The sequence below is a fragment of the Diplotaxodon limnothrissa genome, linkage group LG2, assembly GCF_057381915.1.
Source record: "Diplotaxodon limnothrissa isolate DT_005_m linkage group LG2, D_limnothrissa_male_GT1.1, whole genome shotgun sequence".
Classification (NCBI taxonomy): Eukaryota; Metazoa; Chordata; class Actinopteri; order Cichliformes; family Cichlidae; genus Diplotaxodon; species Diplotaxodon limnothrissa.
This window is the reverse complement of record NC_140597.1, coordinates 16,509,701-16,531,930: the sequence shown is the minus strand read 5'-3', so window position 1 is coordinate 16,531,930 and position 22,230 is coordinate 16,509,701.

Sequence of the window (22,230 nt, the reverse complement as noted above, 5' to 3'; positions counted from 1 at the left end):
GCTGTCACTTCTTCACCCTGACCTGTCTTATTTGGCTCAGCAGAACTGAAATGCTTTTACACACGCACTCACATAAGCTCAGCGATTCTCTGCGCGATCAACCTCTCACATGTTTAAGCTTGCTGCGGGAGATTTCACTTGTCATGTTTGCATAGTAAGCTAACAATTAATAAGACGATGTCAGAGGAATTGGTGCGCAAATTATCATCACTCACAGATCAGTGCTGTCGCTCTCTATACACAGTTCGCGCGATTGCAAAGTGAAAGCAAAAAAACAAGCGCAAATTCAAACGCGATTTCAATATGTCACATATTGACAGTGGCTCACCGATGCCAATGACATAATTACCCAGCTACATTTCCGAAAGAATGCAAAAGCATTGACATATATTTTTCCTTCCTACAAAAGCCCGACGGGCAGGGAAGAGATAGATTTTGGTACCCCGACTGAAAAAATCGCTAGCCCGACGTCCTGGGGCTAGCGATATTGCGAGCCCTGTATCTGATTGAGGAATCACTCATCTTTGGAAAAGAGAGTTTATTACAGAGAAATGTCTCTTTCCAAAATAAAAGCTATACTATCCGCTTCTTCTGGGCTATATTCTCAGCAGCATATTAAACAGCTGTCTAAATGACTCGGCTAAAGTTAGTAGCATGCTTGCTTGTTTTTTTTCTGCTTCCACTTGTCTTTGCACTAGGATGATGTCGGCGTAAATGTGCAGTCATATTCGTTGTGTTCCCACTAGTGCTTTCAGGTTAATCTCGTTGAAATGACCTTAACGCCACAACACGGCAAATCTCCGTTAACGAGCTACCGCCGATCGCCCCGTGCATGGGGCTAGACGGCCAACACGTTAACGAGCTAACTGCGCTAACACACTAGTTCCCACCCATGTAATTGAGCATTGCATGGCACATCCAAGATACTGTTTTACTTTAGTCCATGACTCGCTTACCTTCAGGGTCATACGTCACATGAAAACCAAAATAATTCCAAACGCCAGATCTGAATGAGGGTGGGGGAGGTCCATCTTGTAAGGAGAGCTTAACTTCTGTCTCGCTAGCTTGCCCTGCACTCTTTCTTCTGACGATGCTGTCTGTGTTGAGCGCTCAGTGAATCTGCGTTCGACTACTCCGCCTAGGCTGCACTGTCGACCCTAGGCGGAGCAGTCGAACGCAGATTCACTGAGCGCTCAACACAGACAGCATCATCAGAAGTAAAGTTGATAAAATAAATTACAAATTTTGTATTGTTCGATACATATGCGTACCGAACCGAAAGCACTGTATCGAACGGTTCAATATCGATACGAATATCGTTGCACCCCTAATATATATATATATATATATATATATATATATGTTTTAGTCTAAGTGCCTTTTGTTTAGATGAACTGCTGGACTTCCAGAGCAGCAGGTTTAGGGAAGCTGTTTATGTCTGACACGCCCCCCCACACACACACACACTTACACAACGCACAGGCAAGGTACCCTTTGTTTGTATGTATGCCTCACATATTAATGAACCTTTGTATATTCATGTAACCTCAATAAAAGAGCAGTGTTACGAGGGAACGGACGAGAGCAACTGGGGTCAAGCGAAGGAACCGCGTTGTCCAGTTCTCTCCCGTGCACAAGAAACATAAAGAACTTTGCCTACTCGTGTCTTGCTTTGCTGTGTAGTTAAATTGTCTTGAACGTTCCAGCGAATAGGTTTAAGCACCAAACCTATCACATCCATTTTCCTTCACTTATCCAGGACAATGTCACGGGGCAGAAGCCCAGACCTCCCTCTCCCGAGCCATCTACTCCAGCTAATCCATGGGAATGCCAAGGCTACAAAGTGGCTCTAGCTCAGGAGGTAGAGCAGATCACCTGCTGATCGGAAGGTTGGTGGTTCGATCCCTGGCTCCTCCAGTCTGCATGCTAAGTATCCTTTAGCAAGATACACTGTAAGAAATGGCAGTGAAATTGACATAAAAACCATGTAAAATCCCTACAGAAATGTATAGTAAAACACAATTTTCCTGTTTCAATCACAGTGAATTTTTGTAAAGTATTAAACAGAATGTTTTTGTTATATTTAAAACATCAATGTGTGATTATGATCCAATTTATTTGTTAAAGCTACAAATATTGGGAACAAAAACAGTGAAATACTTTAATACAACAAAACAATTATGTTAATTTGACATGCAAATATTGTAAAAACTATAGTTTTAGTCAGTTGTTTTTAAAAATACATGAATTACATGTAAGTAACTTTACAAGTTTATACTGTAGGCCTGTAACAGACCTACTTTTAACATGATTCATGAAATTATGCAAATTCAGGTATAGGGCTAATAAAAATGTTTTCACCAAAAATGTCATTGTGAACCTGAGAGGTTACTTCTCTATTTTTATGCTATACAAAGATATACAATTATAATGACATTGTCGGTTTTTTAATCATTCAGGCTATTTGGAGCCTATTGTAGAGTAACCTATAAGAATAGTTCAGTTGATATTTAGACTAATACTTGATAACTTAGCACTAGCATGCTAGTTCAGCTGAAAAGCACGGGCAAACTTTTTAAATACTAAAAATGGTCACCTGCATCTTTTGTAAAAAGATATTGGTCACATTAAGAGGCTGTGTACAGTGGTCCCTTGTTTATGGCGGTAGTTACGTTCTAAAAATAACCCGCCATAGGTGAAATCTGAAGTAGCCAGCTTTATTTTTTACAATTCTTATAGATGTTTTAAAGCTGTAAAACCCCTCACTACACACTTTATACACTTTTCTCAGACAAGCATGAACATTTTCACACTTTTCTCTCTTGTTTAAACACTCTCAAAGTTCAAACCTTTGTAGAAAAATAAGTCCAGTATTACTGAATGGTTGTATGCATGTGTTTACAAAAAAGTAAGGAAAACGTGTAGGAAGCATAAAGCATGTTCCCCAGATGGTATTAATGACATGCACAATCTCACCCTCAGCCCCCAAATGACAGTACAGATGATTAAGAAAACACACATAAAACCATGTCATCTGCTAGTTCAGTCAGTGATATGCCAGAGAATGATAGTCAGTCTTATCTCAGAAACATGTGTCTCTTTTACCTTAAACTGCAAGGACAGCTGCTAATTCCTGCCTCTAATATACACACTACTTGGATTTGAAGGGGAAAAGGTCTTCTGGACTACATGACCACAGTTGGTGTCAGCAAAAGCAAGATGTTCCTTCAGACCGATGCAAGGCTTCAGAGGATACGGGGACTGCAGAGTGGCTGCTCAGATGATGTGAAAGAGGTGGTCCTGCTTCTGTTCAGCTACTTTGAAGAGAAGGAGTTGTTCACGCTTTTCCATGTAGAAGATACATGTCTGGCAGATGAGGTGCAACTGGAGCAAGTGTCTCTGACACCCACTAATATTCTCTTTGGTAAGTCTGTTTCATAGCTCTGTCTCTCTTTTTTTAATTGCACTGTTTATAAAATGTCATGTACTGCAGTGCTTATTAATATAACCTGTTAAATAATTTGTTCACAGGACAGTCCTGCTATTCCTTAAGAAGAGTCTTGATCGGAACCTCGTCAGCACAAACATATCCTCATTCATTTCTGCATTGTGCATCATATTTGGGAGCTACTACAATTTTAACATCCATTATCTGAGCTGGCTTCCACTCTGGAGGTTCTTCAAAGGTGAGCAAATATGTCTTTCTTATTTCTCAGACCTGAGAATCTTGCGTTACAACAATTGTGATTGAGACTCTGGGATCTGGAGTCTGGCTCTGAGGTGGCTGGAATCCAGGTCTGGCTCTGACTCTAGGCTGGGTTTGGACCCGGATTAAGACTGTTTTTATAAAATAACAGTCTGAATCTGGGTCCAAGCCTGGCTAAGATTCGGGGCCAGACCAAGACTGTTTATAGGTTTGTTTCCCCACAGGTGGTTTCCAGATGTTTTGGTATGGTAACTACACATGTGTTTTCTATGACCAGGGCCACAGTTGTTATTCTGCCCTCGCACTTAACAAGGCAGACAGACAACCATCATCCCATGTAGAAAAAAACCACACCGTTGTTCCTTTCTGTTGGATTTATTTGATTGGATGCATAGCATGGCTTTGTTGAAATACATGAATGGATGAATGGTAAAACTGTAAACAAACACAAAATATTCCATGTGAGCTAATATAAGCAAACATTCTTACAATTAGAAGATCCTATGACCTGTTACTATGCAAAGCAAAGCAGAACGAAACAGGCTAACAAGCTAACGTTAGCGGTTAGATTAGCGCTAATTAGCATCTAGGCTAATGACTAATAAAGCACATCATTGAGTGAATTTACTTTCTCAAAATATCACAAACAACACACGGCAGGTAGTGCTAAACATTCACTGGTAAAACACAACATTACTGCCAACTTACAGACTGTGCTGGCTTAAGAGGCAGCATAGGCAAGCACAGGAGTAGCAAACTGTCCTTCTCCCGTTAGACAGGAAGTAATGAGAAGTAGCACTTCCGGTAGAATGTCAAAAATAAAATGAACAGTGTGCCAGAAACGAATAAAGATTGCATGAACTTGTATAACACTACATAACGTGAGTGGTGACTCTTAAGGAGCCAGAACAGCTGTGGTGACAGCAAAGTGCGTGTTGCACGGGATGGGGATTACGGTAATTTTCGCATGTCATTTTTGTTTTAACAGGTTACTATGTAGAGGGTCTGCCACATGCTTGTTTCATGAAGATGGTTCTTGCTTTGCGGGAATGTTCCACAGTTTTATAGCATTTTGACTGAATTGTGTGACTGTTGTGTAAGTTGGAAAAAATGCATCCAATTGTTGTCAATTGTTTTATTGATGATGGCTGAAAAATAAATTTCACAAAAGTGATATTTTCCTCACTAGTCTTCTCTGAAGATGTATTTTTGCATGTTTAGATGTAGGCATAGCAGTAAAAACTTTGCAGGTTTATGATTTAAACGTTTACATTAAAACATAAAAATACAGCATAGTAATAGATTTTATGTATAATATACAGAGAAGCTTCATTTAAAATGTACAGTTCCACAGTTGTTTTACCAGTTCAAATTAGTTTTTTGTTTGATATTTCCCTGTTAATTTTACAATTTATGGATCCACGATAAGCAATTTATTAAATGTAAAAAATACAGCAAATATTCTATGAATATACAACAATTGTTGTGTGAAATTAACTTCTTTTTTTGTAGATTTAACAGTTGTGAGTTTCATTCACTGTAAATCACTTTACATATTTTGTATGTAAAGCGATCTACTCAGTGATTCTTGAGATAAGGGACAAAACATGTCCGACAGATAAAACCCAATTTTGTGGTTAAAAATATGCATACAAGTGTTAACCCAACTGCCTAAAAGACAAACCAAGGCATTTTTTTTATACAACAAAAGTATGATTTTGCATTTGTTATACATATTTATTTATTTTAAATGGTACAATACATTACCAGTACCTTAAAAATCCATTGTCCAGAAGCAGGTGTGATAATATTAAAATACAGAAAAAAAATTAAAGTAATGTAAAATTAAACATCATGGCTCTCGTCACTAAGTATTTAAGTCAATACCTTGTATAATATCAAAATATGCAATTGAAAATTTATTTTTACATATTTTTTAGGTGATTAAAATCGTGTCCAGAGTTTTTGTCAACACCATCAGATTTTTTAAAAGTACAAAAAAATCAGGAATTATTGTGGGTAGCTTACACTCTGAGGACCCCTTTACCACTTCCTGTTTGATACACATGCCATGAGGTCACTGCTGTGATAATTATTTTTATTTTTATTTCATTTATTGCACACCTTTCTGATAAAACTCTGTGTCACAACCATATTGTGTCAACACCAAAGTCGATGTAATCCAAGATTTAATTTTTTTTTTGTAAAAACAGCGTCATTTAGGTAGATTGTAGAGGCCATAAGCAACTGATGAAAAACAAGATGGCTTCTGTCAGATAAACATGTGTTATGAGAGAAAGTAGGGTATTTTGTCAACACCATCAGATGTCAACACCATCAGGATTTTTGTCTGACAGTGTTGACCCTTTTCCTAATGGTGTTGACAAATGCCACAAAAGTGTGCTATTCACCATTTATATTAAGTTATTTTTTACTAATATTTCAGATATATTACTTCCTGTGTATTTTACTGATATTTCTGCTTTACAGATGTGTCAAATATTATCAAATTTGTCTTATCTTGAATCTCATTGTTTATGTATACATTATTAATCCTGCAGGAAAATGCTTAGTCCGCTGCATTTAACCTATTCACTCAGTGATGCAGTGGAAACGGCTAATGACATCAGACTTAAAGACCGGATAGCATCTCCATCGCTTAATGCATAATTGTGTTGTGAATATTCATCCTTAATCTGTAAAAAAGCATAAGGTTCAGAAAAGTTATAGTAATTACAAAATGGTACGCTAGAATAGCAAAGGGGAACCTGTCAGTAGTGGAACGAAAGAGAAGGAACAGGGAGAATCAAAAAAGATGGAGAGAAAAAATTAACAGCCAGCCCAAGTTGAAGAAAGGGTTTCTCATAAAGGAAAGGGAAAGATGGAGAAATAGAGTGAAAAAGAGAAAAATAAAGAACATCAGTGATCTGAAAGAAAGAGAAAAAAGGCAGAAGAGAAGGTTTTGGAAGAAAGCACAGAGAGACAAAAGGAGAGAAAGTACAGCAGGGTCTAAACACACAACCACAGAGTACTTTAGGAATATATATATTTATCCCCACTGCTGTTCTGCATAGGCCTGAACCCCCTAAGTGAGATCATTAACAAGGCTGGCTACGGACACCAACTACGGAACGGAGCAGTTGTCAGCCACCTCCTGTACATAAATGACATCAAGCTGTATGTCAAGAGTGAACGAGACATCGATTCACTGATCCACACTACCAGGCTATACAGCAATGACATTGGAATGTCGTTCGTACTGGAGAAGTGTAGTCGGATGGTAACAAAGAGAGGGAAGGTAGTCAGAACTGAGGGGATTGAACTACCAGAAGGCAACATTGCAGACATAGAGGACAGTTACAAGTACCTGGGGATCCCGCAGGCGAATGGGAACCACGAAGAGGCCGCTAGAAAAGCTGCAACCACCAAGTACCTGCAGAGGGTCAGGCAAGTCCTGAGGAGTCAGCTGAATGGTAAGAACAAGATCCGGGCCATCAACACGTACGCCCCGCCCTGCCCGTGATCAGGTACCCTGCTGGGGTAATAGGCTGGCCAAAGGAGGAGATAGAAGCCACTGACATAAAGACAAGAAAGCTCCTTACCATGCATGGAGGGTTTCATCCCCAAGAATGACCGAGCTAAGATCCTGTGGGACTTCCAGATACAGACGGACAAAATGGTGGTGGCTAACCAACCGGACATAGTGGTGGTAGACAAACAGAAGAAGACGGCCGTAGTGATCGATGTAGCGGTTCCGAATGACAGCAATATCAGGAAGAAGGAACACGAGAAGCTGGAGAAATACCAAGGGCTCAGAGAAGAGCTCGAGAGGATGTGGAGGGTGAAGGTAACGGTGGTCCCCGTGGTAATCGGAGCACTAGGTGCGGTGACTCCCAAGCTAGGCGAGTGGCTCCAGCAGATCCCGGGAACAACATCGGAGATCTCTGTCCAGAAGAGCGCAGTCCTGGGAACAGCTAAGATACCGCGCAGGACCCTCAAGCTCCCAGGCCTCTGATAGAGGACCCGAGCTTGAAGGATAAACCGCCCGCAGGGGCGTGCTGGGTGTTATATATATACAGTGGGGCAAAAAAGTATTTAGTCAGCCACCGATTGTGCAAGTTCCCCCACCTAAAATGATGACAGAGGTCAGTAATTTGCACCAGAGGTACACTTCAACTGTGAGAGACAGAATGTGAAAAAAAAATCCATGAATTCACATGGTAGGATTTGTAAAGAATTTATTCGTAAATTAGGGTGGAAAATAAGTATTTGGTCAATAACAAAAATACAACTCAATACTTTGTAACATAACCTTTGATGGCAATAACAGAGGTCAAACGTTTACTATAGGTCTTTACCAGGTTTGCACACACAGTAGCTGGTATTTTGGCCCATTCCTCCATGCAGATCTTCTCGAGAGCAGTGATGTTTTGGGGCTGTCGCCGAGCAACACCAGACTTTCAACTCCCACCACAGATTTTCTATGGGGTTGAGGTCTGGAGACTGGCTAGGCCACTCCAGGACTTTCAAATGCTTCTTACGGAGCCACTCCTTTGTTGCCCGGGCGGTGTGTTTTGGATCATTGTCATGTTGGAAGACCCAGCCTCGTTTCATCTTCAAAGTTCTCACTGATGGAAGGAGGTTTTGGCTCAAAATCTCACGATACATGGCCCCATTCATTCTGTCCTTAACACGGATCAGTCGTCCTGTCCCTTTGGCAGAAAAACAGCCCCATAGCATGATGTTTCCACCCCCATGCTTCACAGTAGGTATGGTGTTCTTGGGATGCAACTCAGTATTCGTCTTCCTCCAAACACAACGAGTTGAGTTTATACCAAAAAGTTCTACTTTGGTTTCATCTGACCACATGACATTCTCCCAATCCTCTGCTGTATCATCCATGTGCTCTCTGGCAAACTTCAGACGGGCCTGGACATGCACTGGCTTCAGCAGCGGAACACGTCTGGCACTGCGGGATTTGATTCCCTGCCGTTGTAGTGTGTTACTGATGGTGACCTTTGTTACTTTGGTCCCAGCTCTCTGCAGGTCATTCACCAGGTCCCCCCGTGTGGTTCTGGGATCTTTGCTCACCGTTCTCATGATCATTTTGACCCCACGGGATGAGATCTTGCGTGGAGCCCCAGATCGAGGGAGATTATCAGTGGTCTTGTATGTCTTCCATTTTCTGATGATTGCTCCCACAGTTGATTTTTTCACACCAAGCTGCTTGCCTATTGTAGATTCACTCTTCCCAGTCTGGTGCAGGTCTACAATACTTTTCCTGGTGTCCTTCGAAAGCTCTTTGGTCTTGGCCATGGCGGAGTTTGGAGTCTGACTGTTTGGGGCTGTGGACAGGTGTCTTTTATACAGATGATGAGTTCAAACAGGTGCCATTCATACAGGTAACGAGTGGGGGACAGAAAAGCTTCTTACAGAAGACGTTACAGGTCTGTGAGAGCCAGAGATTTTCCTTGTTTGAGGTGACCAAATACTTATTTTCCACCCTGATTTACGAATAAATTCTTTACAAATCCTACCATGTGAATTCATGGATTTTTTTTTCACATTCTGTCTCTCACAGTTGAAGTGTACCTCTGGTGCAAATTACTGACCTCTGTCATCATTTTAAGTGGGGGAACTTGCACAATCGGTGGCTGATTAAATACTTTTTTGCCCCACTGTATATATAAACCTCAGTAAATTAAAAGTCATGGCATGCTGAAGACCAATTTTGTTGGGCATTTTAGCCTTAATTTCACAATAGAGCAGTGAAACCAGACAAGTAGGGAGAGTGAATTGGAAGGCACACAGCAACTGATAGCGCATCAGACTTGAACTTGCACCACTGCAATCTAGCTATATGGTTTATGGTCATGTGCTCACCTACTGAGCTAAACTGGCTCAGGGGTAGAGCTGGTTTGAGTATTCACTATGACTATTTTTGTTAAGTAAGTGTTTTGGAAACAATGCATCTTTATCTCCCAGCATACATAAAAACAAAGTCGATAAAAAAAGAACAAAAGATGACAAAAATGTTCAGAAGGATCTCTCCTCCACACAAGGGCACTGTGCTTTAAAGCTACACCAGGTTATAGTGTACCCCTGCCCACCCATCTCACCTACTTCTCGTTGAAAGGAATCAAATACTATTAGGTATCCTATGTGAAAAATTAGTAATCTTTGAATGTTTTATAGTTGCTGATACACGCTATACTGAAACATTTGCACCAGCCACAGACACCACCAGATAATCCACAACAAGGTTAAGGGGTAGGATGTAGGCTGCCATCCAACCTTTTACATGACATTTTAAACTATTTAGACTCAGTTCATGATACAAATGCATAATTGGAATTTCATTTGAAGCTAGAGCTTATGGCTTCTGAAAATGTACTTGTTTATCATGTGGCTAAAACAACCATAACCCACTCTGAACTGGTCACTGGTAACCTGATAATTGTTATGGGATTATAACTCTGACGTACGGTGAAATATGGAAACATTAAATGGTGCTGAAGAACACAGCTTACTGTGACTTTATCTGGCAGGTGTTGACCAACAGCGAAATATTTCTAACATGGCTACTGTCAATCCCCTGGAGACATGAAGTACACTCTGAAGATCATAGTGAGAGGCTGCAGGGAGACAGACCCATGAGCTGAAACCCACAGAGAGCTGGTGACATGTTCCACCCAAATGTCAGCATGTACAAAGCGTATTAATGCACCAGCTTTGTTTAGTCTTTGTCTTTTTTAGGGGTGTAGTTAGCAACGTGCACATAACTCACATTATACATACAAAAACACACTCATATATTAATGAGAAGATGACAGTGGAATCACAGAGGCCCTCTAGTGCTGTGCTGCATCTGTTCAAGTTGAACAAATGAGCAAGACTGGCATCTATGTGCATGCAATGTGATAAAAGCAAACAGGACTGCACTATTATATAACAAGAGGTAAACTATTTATGATGAGCTCACTCTAGACACCCGACCTACATACTGAAATTTACATCTTTCTTTTTCTTATCTTCTCACACCAGTTAAGTTTTTCTCTTTAATGTTTTAGTGTTTATTCTTCCTGCTACTTAATATGAACTTTCAATATCCCTTTGTTTTAAATTTTAACTTCAGTAGGTGAAGCAAAGTGCCTTCTCAGGAGATCAACAAAGAACAAGATGAAAACATTCTCAAGTTCCTAAAAATAGTTTGTTTAATCACCTTATATGCATGAGAGTTGCAACTTTGCTGAAGAATTTTTTACTTAGTATGATGAGCTTCCATTTTCCATTTTCTTATCATGATCATCATCACCATCATCACCATATAGTACTTTAAAAACACACCTGGTAGACCAAAGTGCTGAACAATACAGTTATAAATAGTAATAATATAAGAACTAAACAAAAGAATAAAACTAGAAAAAATTAATTAAAATGTTAGTCACCCACAGAGTTAAAAGCCAAAGAATAAAAATAGGTTTTAAATCTGGAGTTAAAAACCTGTACTGATGTAGCTTGTCTAATATGAAGAGGAAGATTGTTTTCAAAGCAACGGGGCCAATATGGAGAACACCCTGTCTCCTCTGAGTTTCAGCTGTGACTTAGGGACTGAAGCAGTTGCTCAGCTGACCGGAGGGAACGAGTGGGAACATAAGGCTTCAACAAATCGGATAAATAAACGGGTGCCAAACCATTTAAAGATTTAAAAACCAGTATTCGATTGGAAGCCAATGTAGAGAGGCCAAAACTGGAGTGATGTGGTCGAATTTCCTTCTACCAGTTGTCATGTATTTAATATATATTCTTAGTGCTTATTTGCTGATTATATTGTTTTATGTTTGCTTTTATAAACTAGATCCAGACGAGACAAGAACTAGGTTAAGGGTGACAAGTTGCCCTGGCAACAGACTTTAGAAAGAGGAAGTTAGTGCAAAGCTGCACCGGAAATTTCACACAAAGAATACAATACGGCAGCAGTGATCAGTGAGATGCTTGGCTACAAGTTGAACAGCCACAAGGGGCAGTACCCTCCATGGAGAAGGAGGCTAGAGGGTAAGATCAAAGTAGCACGGAGGGAGGTTAGCCAACTAACGGAGTTGCAGAAAGGTGCGACAAAGAAGGTGCATAAGAAATACAGCAAGCTGTCCATAACTGAGGCCTTGGAAACTGCCAAGCAAAGACTCACAGCCTTGGCCAGCCGCTTGAGGAAGTACACCAGAGAGATAGAAGGCAGGAGAATAAACCAGCTGTTCTCCACAGAACCAGCAAAGGTGCACTCTCAGTGGCAAGGGAACAATAATAATAAGAGAACAGCACCACCAAGGCTGGAGACGGAGCAATACTGGAAGAGCATATGGGAGAAGGACGCAACCCATAACGGCAATGCTCAGTGGCTAGTGGATCTGAGGGCAGACCACAGCGACCTCCCTGAACAGGGTCCAGTAACCATCACAGTGGCAGATATCCAAGAAAGGGTCTCTAGTATGAAGAGTTGGACAGTACCAGGGCCCGACATGGTTCACGCCTACTGGCTAAAGAAGCTGACTGCCCTCCACGAGCGTCTGGCAGCACAAATGAACCAGCTGCTAGTTAACGAGAGACACCCGGAATGGCTAACCGAAGGTCGGACGGTCCTGATCCCCAAGGACCCCAAGAAGGGACCGGTCCCCTCCAACTACCGACCAATAACCTGCCTCAGTACTACATGGAAGCTCCTGTCAGGCATCATATCGGCTAAGATGAACAGGCACATGGGTCAATACATGAGCGGGACACAGAAAGGAATTGGCAAGAATACCAGAGGCGCAAAACACCAGCTACTGGTAAACAGAACAGTCAGCCGAGACTGCAAGACCAGACTGACGGATACCGACTACGGAACGGAGCAGTTGTCAGCCACCTCCTGTACATAAATGACATCAAGCTGTATACCAAGAGTGAACGAGACATCGATTCACTGATCCACACTACCAGGCTATACAGCAATGACATTGGAATGTCGTTCAGACTGGAGAAGTGTAGTCGGATGGTAACAAAGAGAGGGAAGGTAGTCAGAACTGAGGGGATTGAACTACCAGAAGGCAACATCGCAGACATAGAGGACAGTTACAAGTACCTGTGGATCCCGCAGGCGAATGGGAACCATGAAGAGGCCGCTAGAAAAGCTGCAACCACCAAGTACCTGCAGAGGGTGAGGAGTCCTGAGGAGTCAGCTGAATGGTAAGAACAAGATCCGGGCCATCAACACGTACGCCCTGCCCGTGATCAGGTACCCTGCTGGGGTAATAGGCTGGCCAAAGGAGGAGATAGAAGCCACTGACATAAAGACAAGAAAGCTCCTTACCATGCATGGAGGGTTTCACCCCCAAGAATGACCGAGCTAAGATCCTGTGGGACTTCCAGATACAGACGGACAAAATGGTGGTGGCTAACCAACCGGACATAGTGGTGGTAGACAAACAGAAGAAGACGGCCGTAGTGATCGATGTAGCGGTTCCGAATGACAGCAATATCAGGAAGAAGGAACACGAGAAGCTGGAGAAATACCAAGGGCTCAGAGAAGAGCTCGAGAGGATGTGGAGGGTGAAGGTAACGGTGGTCCCCGTGGTAATCGGAGCACTAGGTGCGGTGACTCCCAAGCTAGGCGAGTGGCTCCAGCAGATCCCGGGAACAACATCGGAGATCTCTGTCCAGAAGAGCGCAGTCCTGGGAACAGCTAAGATACCGCGCAGGACCCTCAAGCTCCCAGGCCTCTGATAGAGGACCCGAGCTTGAAGGATAAACCGCCTGCAGGGGCGTGCTGGGTGTTTTTTTTTTTTTTTTTAATGTGTGAATGTATAAATGAAGTGTAAAATTGTTTTTGGATGAATGATTAAAGGTGCACATTGTTTTGAAACTGGGTGGGTGTGTGTGTGAGACAATTATCTTTTAAGGAAGTTCAGGGAAGTGTGCAAAATGCTGATGAAAGTATTGTGTGAATGATGCTACAAAACTGAGCTGAAAGAATGGTGATGGAAAAACTGCTAATTATCCTGAGGATTTGTGCCAAATGAGCTCTGTTAAGCACACTGAAGATTTTGATGTGAATACTTGCAGATGCAAAGAGCTTAGTATATTTAAGGGTGTGTGTGTGTGTGCGTGTACGGAGGGTGCATTCTTTTTAGATCAACACTTAGCAGAGATACAGAGGGTTTATAGACTGTAAATATAAAATAAGAGTTCGGTTAGGCTGTGAAAAACAGGTGGACTCTTCTTAACCTGAAAACATGAGTACAGCAGCAAAATGATAGATTAACAGAATTGGGATGAAAACAGGAAAGGCTTTGGCTTAAAATTTTACAGCTTCACCTCTCATTCTGTCCTTATCCTGAGAAGAAGCTTAAAGGACAGATAGAGCAACATCGTGTACTTGAAGAATTAACAGCAGGCAAAAGAAAGTGCAACTGAACTATAACACTGAAGACTCCAGCAGCAGCATGTAAGAAAACACTTGATGGAACATGCACTCTGAATTACAAGCTGGGAAGTTCAACAGTGAGATGACTGTGTGAAAGCACTGGACAGCACTGGACACTGGGTTTTATATTTGCCATGCTGGGAGTTAACCTCCAAAAAAAGACTGAAAAGATCAAAAGAGAAGGAATGAAGAGAGGAAACAGTTGATTTGGCCTGTGTTGATCTGGGGGTAGTGATGCGCGAATCATGAACGAATCGTTCAATACTCGAGAATCACTTTACTGACTCATGAATCATGATTCACAAGCCCAACTGACTCACTGACTCATCCCTGTTGGTGTTAGCAGCAATATATCTAGCTTATAATTAAAATTGTGGAGAAAAACACAACATCCAGTATCTTAACAAAAAAAATTCTGCTCAGAACTGGAAGAAAAACCCTGATTAGAAGCTCACATCAAGACAATAGCTCCTCGGTTCACAGTAGCATCGCTCTGCTAACATGCTAACAGCACATTTGAGCTACTCACCCCCGTCCTGTGCTGAATCGTAGGGTAAGCGAATGACTCAGGACTCACTAACCCCCTCCCTCCTGTGCTGAATCGTAAGCGTAAGCGAATCACTCAGGACTTGCTCACCCCCTCCCTCCTGTGCTGAATCTGTGGCTGTATCTCAATTCAGGGTCTGCACCTATAAAGGCTGCATTTTAAGGCTGATTACATCACAGTGGCGCGCCGAAGACTGTCCCAATTCAAAGGCTGCTCGAAATGCGGCCCTCAAATGCGTCCTTCATTTCCCTGAATTTTAAGGCTGTGGCGGTAGACTTCGTGGTCCCATATATCCCACAATTCATAGCGCGGCAGTCAGTGTGGATAATTCTGCCGCAGACGGCAGAAGCGGAGCGGCCGAAGAGTAAACTGTGAAAAGTAAGTACTGAATATTATGTCACTTATTTATGTGCAAATGTTTAATAATGAGGAACATTAAAACATTACTGTTGGCCACATGTCGGCAAAGTTATTTGCCATTAGCGATGTTTGTACGTTCAGCTTTTACTTGCTTTTAAAGCCTTTAAAATATAATAATACAATAGTCGACCTTAATCTTGCAGAGAATGTGATGATTTTGTGGATAATTAAAGTCAGTCATATATCCACAAACACAACAAGCTGAAAGTCAGTGATGCTGCTCGGTTTGTAGTCCTGAATATCATGGCACAAGCACGATTCACTGCACTGTTAATGTTAGCTATATTATATTGCTGCCTCTGTTCGGTGTTGTCAAGCCAAACGGACTTTAACATGTGTTTGAACGAGCTGACGGTTCACTCGTTAAGCTGAAAGAAAGATGCTTTAATCACAGGAGTCACACATGTGTCCACTGTACCAGCTGGGAACTCTTCTTGTTTAGCACTCGTAATAACACAAACACTAAATCCTCCTGTTTGTAGCAGTGTATACACCTGAGACTGTCACCTGTCTGTATGTCCTGCATTCTCTCTCTTTTTCTTTCTCTCTGATTGTGTAATAAAAGTATGAACATGTATTTATAAGTTACACTTGTGTTTGAATCCTGCAGCTTATCACACATTTGATTTCCATGTGTGACAACTTCAAGTGTCCAGAGTGAGGACAGACTGAGGCACCCGCTGCTGCACATCATCTGTGAGGCTTTGCACCCCTGATGATCCACCAGGACAAACTCAGCAGTGTGTGAGGAAGAGGAGGAGGAAGAGCCAGCAGCAGCTGACAGATGGAGGGAATAGACAGACTGTTCCCTGTTTGTGAAGGACTGCTAGAAAAGTTTAGAATAACTAATTGTCTGTCCTGAATCAGTCTTATTAGGTAATGTTCAAATAATTTTATCATTCCAGTGTTTGCAGTGTGGGAGAAAGTACTCGAGGCCTTCAAGTTACACACTATGAAAGGCAGAAACACGTTTAATGTTCAGAAACCTAAAGTATGTATCAGCAGCAGAATGGAGCTAAAAATAAATGTTTGTTTCAGTTCTATGAAGCTTTGTAATACATCTATATATACACTGTCAAAGATACTTGAGTGTCTTTGAGTGAAGATTTAAGGTGATAGGACATATAAATAGCTGCAACTTGAATCTTTACTGAAGTTCAGTATTTGACACAGAGTTCACTCACTCACATGTGCTGTACCAGTGTACCTGCACATGTGATGTGACAATAGAAGTGGTTTGATTTGAGAGTTCAAACTCACTGCTGTAATAACTAATAATGATTAGTGTAATAACTAATAATGATTAGTATAATAACTACAATATTGGCCATATCATATTTACACTGACTTTAGTCTCATGAACAACATTAACTATTTGTTATTTACTAACTAATCTTACATGACTGTTCAGTACAGATATGAAGCCCAACAATCATGTTTTACAGTCCTTTGTTCTCAGCCTCAGATACTTATTAAATCACACAAAACTCATGTAGAAACAAACAAACGAACGAACAAAATATGTTCTCCTTCATTTCTGTCAACCACACGTTTCCAGCTATCATGGTTGCTAGGCAACCTGGGCAGCGCAACGGAGGCTAGACTGTCCCATTTCACAAGCCTCACACTTCCGGCCTTAGCGGTCTTTGAGTACGCGGCCCTTGAGGATCGTTGAGGCTGCGTACTTTAAGGCTGCAGACCTTTTAAGGCTGCAGACGCCACAAAGATTGCGCGGCCACGTCCAGACGCTGTCATGATCCTGGGTCGTTGAGCCAGCGTTTTGTGTTTCTTTTTGGTTTCATCTTGTGTTTGGTGTTTCTTCTGATTCTGTATAATTCTTTGGGTTGGTTGTCGTGTTTATTATCCCTACCTGTGTCTCCCTTCTGTGCTCCGTTCAGGTCCCTGCGTTTTGTTGTAAAACAGTCTGTGTGTTTCCGGTTTTACTTTGTAGGTCTGCTTCTCATCATGTCCATTAGTGTCAGCTGTGTCCACCCCTGCATGTCATCTCCTCATTACCTAGTGTATATTTATAGTGTGTGTTGGCTTCTGTTCATCGTTGGATCGTCTGTGTTTCTCGGTGTAACTACGTCTCTCTGCATTCTCAGCCCATGTTTCATGCTTAGGTTTGTTATTTAGTTTTTCCAGTCTAGGTTTTTTTCAGTCATTCGTCTTTTCTCACTGCCTGTTCGGTCGCTCCACTTCTGTAAATAAAACATCACTTTCATCACCAGTCCACTGCCTGCATTTTGGGTTCTTTTTCTCCTACACCACACGGCTCACCCCGCCAGCCGTGACAGACGCCTTCCTGACCACTCCGCTCCGACTATCCACTTTTCTTGTTTTTTACTTATCTTTTGCTCTGGTTTACGTCCCAAAATCCTCTAGTCTTATAGTTCATGACAGCGGATCACTTGTAAACATCAGTGCCAAGGTTGCACATCTAATCTTGGACACTTTTAAACCCCACCCTTCCTGCCGCCAGAGATTCTACACGGCGCGGAGAACAACAAAGGACGGGCCGCTCATCCGAGGCGCAGAACAAAGAAGCGCCGGGGGAAACGCGCTGGTATTAGGAACAGACTGAGACAGCAGGCGCATCGCGCACCACTGCCCAGTATCCTACTGGCCAATGTACAATCCATGGAGAACAAGCTCGATGACCTAAGAGCAAGGGTCACCTTCCAACGTGGCATGAGGGACTGCATTCTGCAACATTCTGTGCTTCACGGAGACATGGCTGACCCCCACCGTGCCGGACCAGGCCGTAACTCCATTGGATTCATTCTTTGTGCTCCGTGCGGATAGAACGGCAGAGTCGAACAAAACCAAAGGTGGAGGAGTGTGTTTCATGGTAAACAGAAAGTGGTGTGATGCCAGGAGCATTTCTACTCTTTCCAGCGGCTGCTCGCCACATCTGGAGTTCCTGAGCATTAAGTGCCGCCCTTTCTATCTGCCCCGTGACATCACCTCGGTCATCGCCACGGCGGTCTACATCCCACCCCAAGTGGACACAGGTATGGCTTTGTCCGAATTACATGATGTGCTGAGCTCGCTTCAAAACAAGGACCCGGGCGCAGCCCTCATTGTAGCAGGAGACTTTAATAAAGCGAACCTCAGACAAGTCATGCCAAACTTTTATCGGCATGTCTCGTGTCCAACGAGAGGGGATCGAATTTTAGATCACTGCTACACGTCATACAAGCAGGGCTACAAAGCTGTCTCACACCTGGCTTTTGGGAAGTCTGAACACAACGCCATCTTTCTCATTCCCCAGTATAAACAAAACATACGGAGGGAAGACGTGACCACGAGGGAGGTAAAACGGTGGACTGCCCAATCAGAAGCTACGCTACAGGACGCACTCAACGACGTCGACTGGGACGTGTTCAGAGCATGCGCAGTCGACATCAACGAGTTTATGGAAGTAGCAGTATGCTTCGTCAATCTGCTAGCGGAGGAGATTATCCCCACTGCGAGAGTCACCACATTCCCAAAAAAGGAAACCGTGGATGGACAGATCGATCCGCACTGCAGTAAACGCCAGGACTGCCTCCTACAACGCGGGTCTCGCCACTGGCGATATGAGCGCCTACAAAGCGGCCTCATACGGCGTGCGGCACGCGGTGAGAGATGCCAAACGCCGGTACAGGGAATGTGTGGAGTCCCGCTTCCACCAGGGCGACACATGGAGTATGTGTCACGGACTACGCACCATTACGGACTACAAAGCCAGGGACACTGCGCCGATCAACGCCGACTCTGCATTCACCAACGAGCTGAATCAGTTCTACGCCCATTTCGAGGTTAGCTAGGCGGCTAATGCTATCTACCACTTGACTACCGAGGACAGTGACGTCATCAGCGAGAGACCAGTGACCAGCATCGCGGAGCATGACGTCCGAGCGGCATTGAGGAGAGTGAACACAAGGAAAGCGGCGGGGCCAGACGGCATCACCGGCCGTCTGCTGCGCTGCTGTGCTAACCAGCTAGCAGGTGTGTTTACTTACATCTTCAACGAGTCCCTGGCGAAGTCTGTGGTCCCCACATGCTTCAAAAGATCCACCATCATCCCTGTGCCCAAGAACAGCAAACCCTCATCCCTGAACGATTACCGGCCAGTTCCACTGACCTCGGTAGTAATGAAGGTGTTTGAGAGGCTGCTGAAGAACATCATCTCCTCCTCCATCCCAGACACCACAGATCCGCTGCAGTTCGCCTACAGATCCAACAGATCCACAGAGGATGCCATCGCCCACATCCTGCACACCACTCTCAGCCATGTGGACAAGAAACAGGGTAACTATGTGCGGATGCTGTTTGTTGATTACAGTTCAGCATTTAACACAATAGTGCCCTGCAGACTGTTCACAAAGCTCAGGGATCTGGGACTTAACAGCCGTCTGTGTGCATGGGTGTTGGACTTCCTCACTGGCAGAACTCAGGTGGTGAGGGTGGGTAGATGCGTCTCTAACAGCATCACCATCAACACAGGAGCACCTCAGGGATGTGTCCTCTCGCCACTGCTCTACTCCCTCTGCACTTCAGACTGTGTGGCCACCCATGGCTCCAACACCATTGTGAAGTTTGCTGACGACACAGTGGTGTTGGGTGCCATCTCCAACAACGATGAGGCGGCCTACATGGATGAAGTGAAGAATCTGGCATCATGGTGCCAGGACAACCACCTCCAGCTGAACGTCGGCAAGACCAAGGAGCTGGTGGTGGACTTCAGAAGGTGTCAGCACAGAGACTACAAGCCCATTATCATCAATGGAGCTCCAGTGGAGAGGGTGCAGTCCTTCAAGTATCTTGGTGTCCACATCTCCTCAGACCTGACATGGGCTGCCCACATTCAGGTCCAGACCAAAAAGGCTAGGCAGCGCCTGTATCACCTACGACAACTGAGGAAGTTCAGGGTCTCTCCAAAGATCCTCAGGATTTTCTATACAGGCGCTGTGGAGAGCATCCTCACACAGAACATGACATCGTGGTTTGGGAACAGCTGTGTGAAGGACCAAAAAGCTCTCCAGAGAGTTATCCATACAGCAGAACGCTGCTGCAGGATTGCTCTCCCCTCACTCCAGGACACCTACACCAGGAGATGCCGGACTAGAGCAGCGCAGATACTGAAGGACCCGTCCCATCCTGGCAACAAACTGTTCCAACTTCTGCAATCTGGTAGAAGGTTCCGCATCATCCGGGCAAGGACAGAGAGACTAAAGAGGAGCTTCTATCCCCAAGCCATCCGGGCCCTAAACACACACACCCGCCCTCTCACATCATCTACAATTGACTGAGACAGGACTCTCTTCCAGACACTCTAAACCAAGGCACAATGTACATTCCAAATTCCTTTAATTTTAAATATGTTTATATTGTCTACTCTGTAAAATAGTCAGATGTCTACTCATATTAATGTACAGAATTCACCTGCTTGCTGCTACTACTGCACATTCACCCAATGTATATACTATATATATATATATATATATATATATATATAATGTTCTTCCTCTACCACCCCCCCCCCCCCCCCCCCCCCCATTTTTGCACATGTCGAGGCTACATTTCACTGTGTGTTATACTTGTATAACTATGCATGTGACAAATGAAGAACCTTGAACCTTGAATTGGGATACAGCCATGGAGCGAGTGAATCACTCAGGACTCACTAACCCCCTCCCTCCTGTGCTGAATCGTAAGCATAAGTGAATCACTCAGGACTTGCTCACCCCCTCCCTCCTGTGCTGAATCATAGAGCGAACGAATCACTCAGGACTCACTAACCCCCTCCCTCCTGTGCTGAATTAGATGAGAAAATATATATTTGACACATTTAAGGAAAATACTAATGAAGTAAAAATAAACAAAATAAATGTTTATTAAGCAATTTTGATAGGAAATTGCTTAATTTTAGAAATGTTTTTGCTGTTTTTGTTCTCTATAAAATAGTTGTTTTCTTTTAGAATCACTCATCTTAGCAGTAGGATATACATGAAAATGTACATTTTTTGCACTCCCTGGTCAACTGACTCAGTGAATCAAATGACTCAAAAAACCTGATTCACTTTGGTGTTTGACTCATTAAAACTCGATTCAGTAAAAATAATCAAATTTACCATCACTATCTGGGGGCCCACACAGGAAACTGAAAACAGAGACGAGGATCAGTGAAAGGTGAACCTGGATGTAGTACAGTGAAAGCATATGGGAAATTGGATTGAAGATTGAGACTGAACTCATGGAGGTTTAGAAAATGTCCAGAACATAACAACAGAAAGGTAAAAAAAAAAAAAAGAAAAAAAAGGAGAGAGATAGATAAAGAAATAAATAAACTAACAATTACATGAATGAATAGAAAAGACACACACACAAATTGTTACATGTGAAATTATTTTTGGAGAGAATCAGAAGTGAGACAGTTTGAATCCACAGCTCAGTGCAAAGATGCATACATTACACCTGATTATTAAAAAAAAACACATGCAGTGAAGATCAGCTTACACTCAATATTAATATGAACACACAACATACACGCAATGAAGACATGCTTACATTCATGAATGTGAATACATGACATAAATGTTAGATTTAACATACTTAAAGCTTGAAGTTGAAGAATAACTCAGGGAGTTCCAAGATAATAGAGTGGTTTTTGTGAAAAGGAAAAAGGATAAAGCAGTGATTGAAAGTTTAAAGTAGTTTTAGAATAGTGAATTAGAAGTACTTTTGTGCCGATTGACCAAGACAAGTGATTATTCTAAAAAAAATAATAATAATAATAATAATAATAATAATGTGGTAATGTTTTTAATATGCATTTCTCTTGTCAAGGCAACTTATTCTGAGAGGAGAGAGTATGCAAGTTAGCTCAATGTGTGGTGACAAAAAAGAAGAACTGAAGCTTCCTGTCTATCTGTGAATGTAAATGTAGAATTTAGTGATGATAGATTGTTAGAAACTGTGTAGAAAAGGCTTAATGTGAATATTAATGTTGTGCAAAACTGTGTGGCTTTTAACAAGATTTTCTGTGTAATTAGCAGGTGAAATTATGTCAGTTGATCTCAGTCTCAGGACGCTGAAGAACCTGAGACCACT